General features: G+C 53.2%; 1 protein-coding gene across 4 annotated transcripts in view; it reads right to left on the bottom strand.

Moving 5' to 3' along the window:
* Window positions 1-10044, bottom strand: part of LPIN1 (lipin 1) — a 71597-nt gene extending 61553 nt beyond the window's left edge. For 3 of the 4 annotated variants that reach the window (XM_068564489.1, XM_068564491.1, XM_068564490.1), the window contains exon 1: window positions 9964-10044. The gene's annotated coding sequence lies outside the window, so the exon portion shown is untranslated. The other variant, XM_068564492.1, reaches the window with a different exon arrangement.
* Between the last annotated feature and the right edge of the window lie 2282 nt (window positions 10045-12326).

Genomic DNA, 12326 nt, shown 5'->3' with positions numbered 1-12326 from the left:
AAAGCAAGTTTTCATCCCAAGCAAGAAACCAGGGGTTTGGAGTTGTTTTTTTGTTTTAGGGTTGTTGGGGTTTTTTTGTTTGTTTGTTTTTCGTTTTTTGGCGGGGGGAGGGGGAGAGCAGGGATGTAGGGGAGAGGGATTTGTTTGGGAATTTTTTTTTGTCCCATCATAAAAAATTCCAGACGTGCACACACCGCCTCAAAGTAGCTTAGCAAGTCTGGGTATGAGGGGAACAGTGCTAAAATTCAAAAATTAGAAGAAATTAAGAAAACGGGAATTGTTCTCTCCCAGGAACATGAAACTCATGAAGACAATGCCCCCAACTAAATTCACTACAAACGCAGTTTAGGTAACAAGCTCATAACACGTTTCTTGACAACCAACAGGCCATGAAAGATAAAGGATAAGTATGAAAAATTGAAACTGCATAAAACTGGGGGTGTGGACAAAAAAAAAATGCTGCCTGCCATTTCAGTAAACAAATAGCGTTGCCTGCCATTCTGGTAAACAGTGAATGTCACCCGACCATCAAGCCACCCACTGCCACTGCAGCCACCCCAACGGTGCACCCTGGAGGGAACTCAGGATGGAGAAAAACAGGATACCGGCTCTAGACAATTAAAATCTATTTCAGAGAATTCATTTCAATGAGCCCAGACTCTTGCATCTTCCCGTTCATAGACAAGCCCTCAAATCTTTAACTTGAGATGTCTGGGGTTTTGTCATTAGCAGTAGTCTTTTGATGCTCAACTACATTTTTTGTTTTCAGCAAAAAATTCCTCTATCCCCTGGCTCCCCCCCTTGCCTCTCTGGAGCACCCAGGCTGTAGTCCTCAGTAAGGTCACAGATAAACATAGCTCCCCTTGGGGCTTCCCTGGTGGTGCAGTGGTTGAGAATCTGCCTGCCAATGCAGGGGACACGGGTTCGAGCCCTGGTCTGGGAAGATCCCACACGCCGCGGAGCAACTAGGCCCGTGAGCCACAACTACTGAGCCTGCGCGTCTGGAGCCTGTGCTCCGCAACAAGAGAGGTCGCGATAGTGAGAGGCACGCGCACCGCGATGAAGAGTGGCCCCCGCTCACCGCAACTAGAGAAAGCCCTCGCACAGAAACGAAGACCCAGCACACCCAAAAATAAATCAATCAGTAAATAAATTAAAAAAAAAAAAAAACATAGCTCCCCACTTTCAGGTGCGCACGTGTGTTTAGTCAATGGGGCTCCGAAGGCCTGGACGTGCTCGCCTTCCTCCGGCACTTGTGAGCTGTGTGCACGGTGGCCAGGTCTTCACATGGCCTCTCTGATGAGAGGTACAAGACAGTGACTTTGAAAAGGTCTTTGCCCTTGGAAAGCACAGGCCAAACGTCTGCCATTTCTTCCCTGAGCAAATGACTCGATAAGTCGGACTCAGTCGTGGGCTCTGGGTGTGACACTTTCACAAGCGTTCACACCTCCCTCAGCTACCCCTCCTTGGGACTGCAGAAAGTCAATCCAAAACCTTCCCCCACAGTCCTCAAGGCCTAAAAGGTCAGACACCCTCCTTCCTTCAGTCTGGGATCTGAAGACATCTTTGGCACTTCTGTCCTCAGGATGACTCATGGCTTCCTGGAGCGAGCCTGCCAGGAATCCACCCCCTGTGCACGCAGCCGTTGTGCTCTGTCACCTCTCCCCTCACAGCAGGTGCCTAAGGGACTCCTGCGGAATCTGGGTTTAAGGCACATGCAGGGAGTGTCCTGATTGGAAAACCAACCCAACATCACGCAGGGCGAGGCCTCTGACTTTGTGTTCCCGTGATCAGCAGCAGGGTTACCCCCCCAGAAGCCCAACCAGCTACTGCTCTCCGGGGCCAGCATGCCGGCCCGCCAGCTGCTGTGCTCAAAGGAGCGCCTCCGAGGGACTTCTCAACATCCACTGAGTGGGTATTTACTGGCAACGCTAGGCGAAGACAATAACGCAGCAAACCAGTGTGACACAAACCTTTAAACCTGCTGTCCGTTTTCACATACGATTAAGGCTGGTACACTGTCCAGATGGGATAATAATCAAGAGTTTAAATTGTTTGCTTAGTTATCATAATGATGCAAGGGATATAATTTTCCCAGTTTGCAGAGAGTCTATATATAACCTGGGCAGGGTAAGGGGTGGAAGTACTATCCAAACCCAGGTTCAGTCTATATCCAACACTATGACAATCCTGCCAACCTCCCGTATGACTTGATGGTCTGACCTACATAGGGGGCAGCGCACGCAGACTTTAAGTTATACCTGCGGAAAGGTAAATATAACGCACAGCATTTAAAAATATATTCACTTCTCCAACGGTGAAGGCAAAGTTATCCACCACGGTACATTTTAAGAGTTTTATCTGCTGGCTTGGAAATTGGTCTGCTTGCTCCAGGGGTATGTCTGTGCTTGCCGGTTGGTCCAGGAGTGGCAGACCAGCCTCATCCTCTGACATCTCCAGGTGGCACACGCAGGTAACCAGAAGGTGCTCGGGGCAGGCGCACAGGCTCGGCTGAGCCCTGCCACCAGCTAATAGTCAGGGCCACGCCCCAGGGACCTTGCAGCTCTGGAAAGGGTCTCATTACTTTTGAGTTAACAAAGAAAATGGGCAAAGAGATTTTACCATTAAAATCTAAATTAAATACCCATGGATAAAACCTTCTTCTCCTCCTCCTTTTTATCCAGATCTACCTCAAGCGTCTGAAAGTCACCTCTGAGGACTGGTGAGTAACTAGCCAATCCCACCCCTTCCCACACACGTCCACTCCCCCTGCACCCAGCAGATGACACAAACGCTCACCTGTGCCCGGCACCGGGCTTGGCACCAGCCAAGGCTAATTCCTGTCCTGAGAAGCTGAAAGTCTTACATCTTAGCTGGCTCAGTTATTGAACAACTGAACGTGGACGTCCATCTATAACCTTTCTGGATGCTGAAGAATTTGCTCTGGGAGAGTCAGCATCTGCCACTGGGCGTATTTAAGCCATTTGGCTTTTATTAGCTAGGACCATTCTTCCTCAAGGACACGACAGAAGCTGCCTCCCTGGGGTTCTCCCCGCAGCTCCCCGAAGCCCCGGGACGTCTCTCTCTTCATCTGAGGACGGCTATGTGACTGCCCCTTGTGCCCTAGCACTCTAGCCGGGCCTCACAGGGATGGGTGGGGGGCCTCCACCCATCACCCCTGGCTGATCTCCGCTGAGCGCATTCCAGACTCTGTCTCCACGTCTGGGGTCCAAATGTGAGGTCTGACCAGCTCTGAGTAACAATATAAACATCGTGCTGCTTCGGAACTGGCCAAGATCACATTCACCTGGGAGGTTACGAGGCAAACGCTGGTTTTCATACAAAGCATTAAAAAAAGACAATTTCTAAGAAATTCCAAAAATGATATTTTGACTAATAAGACTTACATGGAAATGAAATTGGTTTATAAACTGCGTACCTTCCTCTTGCTATTTATAGTAACGGCAAAGAGGAAGTCTTTCTTCAGAGCACTGTGCATTGATATTTATCAGTTGGCAAGTGTGATAAATTATATACAAAAGACCAACGAGGAAGTATGACTTAGGTGCAGCGTGATGCAGGGTAAACAACGCCAGACTGGAAGTCCAGGTGCCTGGGCTTCACGCCACCCCTGCCGCGCTGACAGCACACGCTGGGGCAAGTCTCTTCCCCCTGGCCAGTCTGGACCAGGTGAGTCTGGCAGCAGCTGCCCCTTGTGTTAGTCCGACCATCTTGAACGGAGCGCTACGAGAAACTTCGTACGCAAGAGAGCAAACTTCTGTGTCCGTCAGTACCCCTGGGGATGCAGGGACTTTATTGGCAGGTCAGTGTTCTTCAGGAGGCACCCTGGTCCAAAGTAAGAAAAATTCACCAGAAAAACCTGCGATGCTTTTGAAAAGCTTGCAGGTCAGACTAATATCAATACTTCCTGACAAAAGTGATGAAGCAGCAAAACCTGCCCGTCCTGGGGTCCCCGCGCCAAAGCCCTCTCTGAATTAAGTGGGTCCTGCCCGTCACAGCTCAGCTCCAGGCCCAGAGGAAGGGCAAGCCAGCTCCAGGCTATCCTGTAGGACGCAGGGTATGGCAGGAGGCGTGGGGCGTGAGTGTGTCCAGGATGCAGGGGGCTGTCACTCTGCGGAAGTCAGTCAGGAAAGTGGGCGTCCAGAATAACTCCAGACACTCAGCAAAGACAGAGGGAAGGCCCAGGAGGTATTCTCCTCCTTGAAGGCCGCCCACACGGGAGGAGCCCCCACACTCCGGGCACACAGCAGGTGCACAAACGCGCCAGCTACCCCGGTCTCGTACGGGTGCAGAGGGCAGCGCTGCGAACACTTGTCAACATGAGGTAAGGGAGGTCTCATGACTTCTCACCTCATTGTTAGTTACATCAGAAAAATCAGCATTTCATCCAAAATTGGCAGACTCCTTCTCCAGGGTTCACAGATTGCCAAGAAACACTGCTTTCTTGGAACTTCTGCCAAAATTCAATACCCCAGCCACAGCTCTCGTAACCCTGTGGTTTTGCTAATACCATCCACCTCTAAAGTATTAATGTCAATTATAAGATGGCCTCAGACCAACCCAATAGAAAAATGAGCAAAAGAGAGAGAGAGTTCACAGAGAAAGAAGTCCATTTGGTCAATGATGTATGAGAAGATACTCAATCCTATTCATAATTTAAGATATGCAAATCAAAGGAGGCATTTCAGGTAGTCCAAAATCAAAGCATTTTGTAAAAACCTGAGGGGCTGGTGAGAACAGGAAAAAAACAAACACTCACCACTCCCTGCCGGTGGGGTAATAAACAGGGGAAGAAGCACTGTGGCAACAGCTGTCATTTTTTGCACACACCAGCAAACTCCAGCAATTCTTCTGCTATGTACAAAACAGTAATCAGAGCACTGATTATAATAAGGAAAATTAGAAACAAATATCTACAGGACTTCAGTTCAGTAAATTAGGGACCACCCACACCATATAATTGAATATTATGAGGCTGTTAAAAAAAAAAAGAGGGAGAGGTAGTTCTCCAAATACTAACATGAAAAGGTATATATACTGTGTGAAAAAAGTACAAAAATATTTATAATATGAACCCATTTTTAAGAATTACATTTACACATATTCTCATATGCACAAAAAAATTATGGACTGATGTACATACCAAACAAGCTTCACAGGCTCACCCTAGGGAACAGGCCTGGGGAAGGGGAGGAGACCTTCACTTTTCATCACGAATATTTCCACGGCGTTGGTTCCTGGGTTTTGTTTTCTACATGCGCATGTACTGCTTTAACATTAATTTTTAATGACCTCAGAGAACTGGGGGAGGGATGGCAAACTCCGGCCTGTTCGGTGTCAGGGCCTCCCCAGCACTGAAACTGCTGGACAGGAGGGGGCGACGCGGGGAGGTCCTGCTCTGGTCGGAAAGGTCAGATGGGTGACCGCTCCTCCAGCGTTGGGATTGTGCAACGCTCCAATCTTACAGTCCCGTGTGATGAGTGTTCTCAGGTCCCTGCCAAGGAGCACAAAAGGCCTGGGCGGGGGGGGGTGGAGGGTGGAGGCGGCTGAACTACCCCGGTGGCCAATGTGCTGGAAAAACAGGCCCAGGTTTAGACCCCGATCCCCCAGCTCTTGACCCCGTAACTCACGAATGGAGCACAGGGCTTGCAGCCTCTCTTTGCACCGCTGCAAGGGCCCCCTGTCCAGGTCTGTGTCTTGGCCAAAAACAAAGCCCTGCTTCTGTGACTTCTGCACGACCCCTGCTCCCTCCACCCAAATATCACCTGGATGCTCAAGAGTGCTGCCTACAGCTCAGGGGTAAGAGCTAGAGCCGCGGAGGCAGACAGCTGGCCTTCACCTCCCAGCTCCACCACCTGCTAAGCCGTCACCATGAACGACTGACCGACCCCTCGGCCGCTCAGTCTCATATCTATAAAACGGACGACCCTAACAGCACCCACCTCATAGGATGGGTGTACGAGGAGTTCTTTTCCAAGTGCACGGCCAAACGAAAGCCAGGTGCTAACCCTCTGGTTACCAACGGCGCCAAAGGCCGGACTGTGAGTTAAGGCTGCAGCCCGACAGCGCTTTGCATACGTCAGCTATTTAGGTCGCACCCTCCCGAAAAGACAGGGCCAAAGAATACTACTGGTTGAAATTAATACAGAAATATCAGAAGGGTATGGTTAGATTCCAATAGGCTGGGAATACATTTCCATTTTATCCAAAAATTTGAGCCCAAAGGCAACCCGAAGACTGGGCCACAGGCTGGGGTGATGCAGAGTTCACCGGCAGGAAACTCTCTGGCCAAAGCGGGGAGCTGCCTTGTGGGTGCCCCGTCATCCCAGGACCCTCGCTGCTTCTATCTTTTGTAAACCAAAGGTGGATGCCTAGAGAGACCAGTGAATGCAGAGGAAGATTTCACCAAAAAGAGAGAAGACATGTGTCCAAGGAGATAACGGGCCTTCCGGGAACAGGGCACATGGTGGAAGCGTGCTGATCGCGTCCCAGGATCACTGCACACGCAGGGTGTCTCGAATGCAGGGTCTGGGGTCAGCCTTAGGAGTAAACAGGCAGTCGAGGCAGAGCCATGACTCTGCTCTAACAACCTGTAGCTCTTTACTCGAAAGCCCAGCGTCCAGCACCAGGAAAAAACGTTGTCGCAAGAATCCCAAACCTGCTCAGCGTGTTGAGAGATGTGGTTTCCATCACCGGCGCGGAAGAGCATCCTCTCCAGGCAGAGCTCTGTCCCTTCGCTCCCACCCGCCCTCCAGCTGCACAGCGGATGCGGAAGAACCGCCCTGGGTCACCTCCCAGCGGGCGGTGACTGCCGGGGGGCCAACACCTGACACACGCAGGCCCCTCCCCGCACACCAGGCACTCGGTCTCGCACACCCCCCTTCCCTCCACCAGAGCTCACACGCGGGGGCACGCGTGCACACACACACATACACACACACGCATCTCAGCTAAACAAGTTTCACAAAACAATACCTAACCTCAGATTAGTATGTCCGGGTCTGGGATTTTCTTTTCTATTCTATTTCACCTTTTCTAAAATGCCCATGGGCCTACTAAACTGATTTTAGGACCAGAGGGTGATAGGCTGCGCTGTGAAGAATACTGGCCTGCGCCAGTATTCACTTCTTACCGTTTAAATAAAAGGTGGGACGGGGTGGGGGGGGGGAGACATGGGAAGAGGAAGGAGAAGGGGCACACAGGGAAGTGTGGAGGACACAGGACAGGGGGCCAGGTCACAGTCTCCCTGACAGCCCCCCATACTGTCAGGAGGGTCTCCTGAGCCCGGCACATGGCATTCCCCCAGCTGGACCTGCTGCCAGGAATGAAAGCAGGTGTCAGGCCCCTGCTCTCTCTGGACCCTCTGCTCACAGATTAGAAAGCTCCCGCTGATGGGCTTGCTCGGGCTTTGCTCAGCTTCTTTTCACAAATCCCACTCCGATTCTGAGTGGGTGGGCTTAGGGCGTAATAAACCCGGCCAGGGTTCAGTGAAACCTAAGAAGTGGGACTTGACCCGCCCTCCCCAAGGCACTCGCCCCAACACTGACCGTGCATCACGGCCTCGCATGTTCCTTGTCACCTCAACAGCTCCCAGTTCTCATGGCTCGGCCACGCTGAGGAAGCTGAAGTGCAAACAGGTCAAACCACCAGCCTCAGTGTCCTAACTGGACCACCACCGTCTTCTAGATCTTTTTCAAAATGCTCCAAAAGCCATCCCCGCCAACAGGCCTTCCCTGGAATGAGCTGCCTGCAGCCTCACCCATCCCCATCGGCACCCCTACCTAAATCAATTCATCACATTTAGGTACCTTTCAGACCTTGAACCCAGAAGAGAAAGGACCCAGGGGAGGCCCACTCACAGTGTGAGGGGGGTCCCACAGCGCTGATTTACAGCCCAGAGGCCAGTGTCAGGCAGGACTGTCCCAACTCTACAATTAGCCCTCCTCACTGGCACCCTGTGTTCCTCTCTTAAAGTAACAATGACCACAGGGACCCCGCATTCTTTCCCAGGGGCTCTTGTATATCTCAGTGAACTTTTACCATAACTTGCAAATGGGTGTGATTCTCCCTTCATTTCCTAGGAGAAGAAACACTCAAGAGACACTCAAGAGAATGTGTCTTTGGCCCAAGTTACAAGTGGGTAAGTGGGTAAAACTATAAAGCCAAGTTCTTTGCACCAGCCTGTGTGCCCCATAGGCCTCAGGCCCTTCTTTTGAAATCTCTCTCCATCTCATGCCCTCCACCCCCGCCCTCTGGTCCAGGGCCCTGAACACAGCTGACTGGGTGGTGGGCAGGCTTACAGACTTCCTTCTTTTGAAATCTCTCTCCATCTCCTGCCCTCCACCCCCGCCCTCTGGTCCAGGGCCCTGAACACAGCTGACTGGGTGGTGGGCAGGCTTACAGACTCCCTTCTGGCCAGGCTGGCCACCCTACCCCTTCCCAGGGCAGACTTCCCAGCCTTTCCGAGGTCCCCTCAAGACCAGGAGATCCATCGGTGCCCCACCCGAGTGCCCAAGTTCTCTCCCTTGCAACAAGACTCAGCAGGTCTGTCCCCTGCAGCCATTCTTTTCCAGAGTGCTGAGATTTTTGACAACTGAGACCCGGGATGGTGAAGGCACCTGGGCAGGGCCCCACTGCCAAGCTAACGCAGAACCCAGACGAGAGCCCAGGCCTCCAGGCCCACTAAGTTCAGGTCCAGGGCTCTGTCCAGGCCTGGCTCCACACCATACGGCCCTCCACACAAACAAGCATAAAAGCTCCAACCACACACCCATACACAAAAACACTCGATAATAAAACAGATGTCGGCAGATGTGAATGAAGCATTATCAAAATACAGAACCGGAAGACAAACTCTTAGATTTCCACCATTTCTGGGGGGAAGACGCGTACGTGTGTGTTTATTTCTCAGTTGCTATACGTTCCGCAATTGTTTACTTTAATTCGTAAGACCCAAAATATAGAACAGGGACAAACAGTAAATTTCACAATCACCCCCCACCATTACCCGCCCCCTCCCATAAAAACAGTTGATAAGCTCATCTCTCCAAACCACTCTTGGAAACTACTGGGCTCTAAAAACTGTCTGAATCAACACGGCCAGTTGTTTTAGTCAAGTTCCTGTTTGTTGGTCAAAACCGGGGTTGACATCTGCGTTCTCCAGCCACTACCCTCCACGCAAATTTTCAGCCAGTTATCTATACACACTCTTGCTCCACGTCACTTCAAGTTATTTCCAAAACTCTACTTTTCATCCTACATCTTCCCCGCCTTCCCCAAAATAAAATTATTTGCAGGGGCATCTGATGGAAGGCCTAGCACCCATCAGGCTGCAGGAAAGGTGCACAGAAGCTGGCAGAGGAGGGACCAGACTGTAATCCGAGAACCAGGATTCTAACCCGGGCTCAGCCTGCCGCCCAGCAGCTGTGTGACCTTGGGCACCTAAGTCAACCTCCCCGAGCCTGTTCCCTCAACAGCAAAGCAGGTATCCTAAATAACCCACCCCCACCTCCCCGAACAGTTTCATAAAAGTCCCCGGCTCTAAGCAAGGGCTGCTTGCTGTACAACCCACACGCCCTGCCAGGACGGAGTCCCGCGGCCACCCCTCGAGTTCGCCACGCCGATCAAGGTCAGCCCTTTGGGAGAAGGCCCGAGGGATGCTCACGAGGCCGCCGGGTCCCTGGGCCTGTTCTCCGCCTCCCTCTCCGAAACACCTGCCCCGAAAGGGCCGCGGGGACAGAGTGTGGTCCCCGGGCATCAAGTCGTCCCGCAACCCCCGGCCGGCAGCGGCCCGACCGCGCCCCCCGCCCCCGGGCCGCGCCCCGCCCGGCCCAGCCCGGCCCTGCAGAGGCTGTGGCCCCTACCTCGGCGGCGGCCGGGGTTTGGCCGGGGCTCCACGGAGACTCGACACCGGAGGCTGGCGGCGGGGAGGCTGTTACTCACCTTGCGGCGCAGCGCGCTTGGCCGCCTTTGTATGCAAACACCCAGCCCGCCTCGCGCTCCCAGTCAGCGCGGCCCGGCCCCCGGGGGCGGGGCGAGCGGGGTGGCGCGAGGGCCCTCACGAGACTCGGGCCACTCGGCTGCTTTCAGGGCCCGCCCGGCCCCAGGCGGCGGAGCCTCCCTCGCAGGAAGTGCCGGGGCAGCTCGCCCCTCCTTCCTTGCCTACCTTAGTGCTCTTTACTGAGATGCAGAGGGAAGAAGGAAGATGCGGGCTTGGAAGGAAACACGAGTGCAGTTCTGGCCACTCTAAGACTGAGATTTTTTTCCAGCCATCCCAGACATGTCGGGAAGGGGAAGGCTTCTGGTGCTCGTTGAAGAAGCCGGCTGGCTCTAGGTAGAAGTTTAGGGTCATCTGCTATCTTTCCCTGCTATCCCCATTACTTCCACTACATCTAAACCAGTCCAGACTCTGCAGGGAGAATTTGTTTCCAACAAGCAATGAGGAGAAAACACTAGATCACGTTTCAGTATAAGCTGAGCTGGATTCACCAAAGCCCTTGCCCTGCTGATCCTGCCCTGGCTGGAGTCCCCCTGGGAGGGCCCTTGCCGTGCTGTCTGCAACCCAGCAGTCACCCAGCTGTGACTCAGCCAGGACAGCTGAGGTGATCCCCTGGGCCAATCCCTGGACCTGCTGCTTTCAGCCCAACTCAGAAGAGGAGAAGGAAACCACAGGGCTGAGTAAACTTGCTCCAGCCTCTGGAGGAGGAAGGAGGGAGGAGTGATGCCAGGGCAAAGCGACGCAAGCACCCTCGATCCTAAAAAGACTCAGACTCGGTTTCACTATCTGGAAAATGGGAGGCAGATGCTCAACACACAGATCCACTTTGAGGATGGAAATGGCCATCATGTGAAATACATGGCCTTTGCTCACCTGAAAGATTTTTAAGTTCTAGAACCCTATACATTAAGGAGCGGTGATTCCCAGGATTTGTTCAGTGCTTAGCCCAGCTGTGATACAGAGAGTGCCCGGCTCGCCCAGCCTCAAGACTCAGCAGGCTGCTGACCCTCCTCCTAGGAGGGACACCTAGAGGAGGCTGATGATGTGTAAGGCTAAACAATTACAACTCCTCGATTGGCAGAACTTTTCTCTACACAGAAAAGCCACGAGAGTGATCTAAGCCGCCCTGTTCTAGCCGGAAATCTCCGTCCTTCTATCCAGTGACAATAACAATCCTGGGAATTCTGAAGTTTTCCAGATCAACTACCTACACAATTGAAAGGGCTCTGCAAGGGGGAGGGGAGACAGGAGGGTGCAGGCTCGCCCCTCTTCACCTGAGTCTCATGAAACAATGCAGGTGGGTGTGCAATTGACTCATATCGTGACAGTGACGACAGTGGTTAGCTCTGTAAATGCCCTGGGCAGAAAGGATCCCAGAGAAAGAACAATGAATTTCCCCCAGAGACCTATACTTTGTCTCTGGTGCCTGATTTGGTCTCCTAGGGAGGGAGGGAATCTCCGCAGGATGCAAGGCCAGGTTTTGGCTGGAGGCCTCGCGACTTCAGCACAGGCCCTCCCTTGCTTGAGGCCTCAAGAATCAGATGGGAACCAGGGACCAGCCGGTGCTGCCTCGCCCCCTCGGAGGGCAGGGCACAGAGCAGCCTGGAAATCCACCAGAGGTGGAGTGGGTCCCATCCCAGTGGGGCGCCCGTGGGCGGGCTAACCAAAGCGAGTTTCTTGGGAGAAGAGGCAGGTATGAGAGGTCCTGGGTTCCACAGGAGGAGGAGGGAGGGTACACCAGGGGGAGCGAATGCTTGGAACCAAAGCACAGAGGGCCCACCCCCAAATTAGGGGGAGGATCGTAGATGAGGGCTGAGGCATCCAAGAGGGCAAAAGAAGTCGCAGGGAGATTAAGGGGAGCGGCTGACAATTGGCCACAGCTTGAAGGCCACACCAGCCTAATTCACTCTAACAGATACATTAATCAGACAGCACGGTGCACCCTCCCCTGGGCCACGCGCCGGGCAGAGTCCAAGACTCATGGGGCTCAGGCACACAGCGCAGCGGGGGAGCAAGGAGAGCCCCCAGCCCCAGGGCAGAGGGAGATGCAGGTCCCCCACTGGCTGGAGGGCCACACTGCCTGGCATGGAGAGCCGTCACCAGCCCCGCAACCCCCAGCCCTGTCTGTCTTCCCGCCTTCATTCAGTACTCATGTGTTGAGTGCCGCCCTGTGGCCATGCTGAGCGCTGGGGGCTCCAGCGGGGACCAGGCCAGTCGCGGCGTCTGTCCTCTGTTGAGTGTTTGGTTGGGGGCAGTAATGCCGGTCAGTGGCACAGACACACATAAAAATTGTTACCCTATTCAGTGC

The sequence above is a fragment of the Eschrichtius robustus genome, chromosome 15, assembly GCF_028021215.1.
Source record: "Eschrichtius robustus isolate mEscRob2 chromosome 15, mEscRob2.pri, whole genome shotgun sequence".
Lineage (NCBI taxonomy): Eukaryota > Metazoa > Chordata > Mammalia > Artiodactyla > Eschrichtiidae > Eschrichtius > Eschrichtius robustus.
Note: the sequence above shows the minus strand (reverse complement) of the source record. Positions and strands in the feature narration are given on the sequence as shown.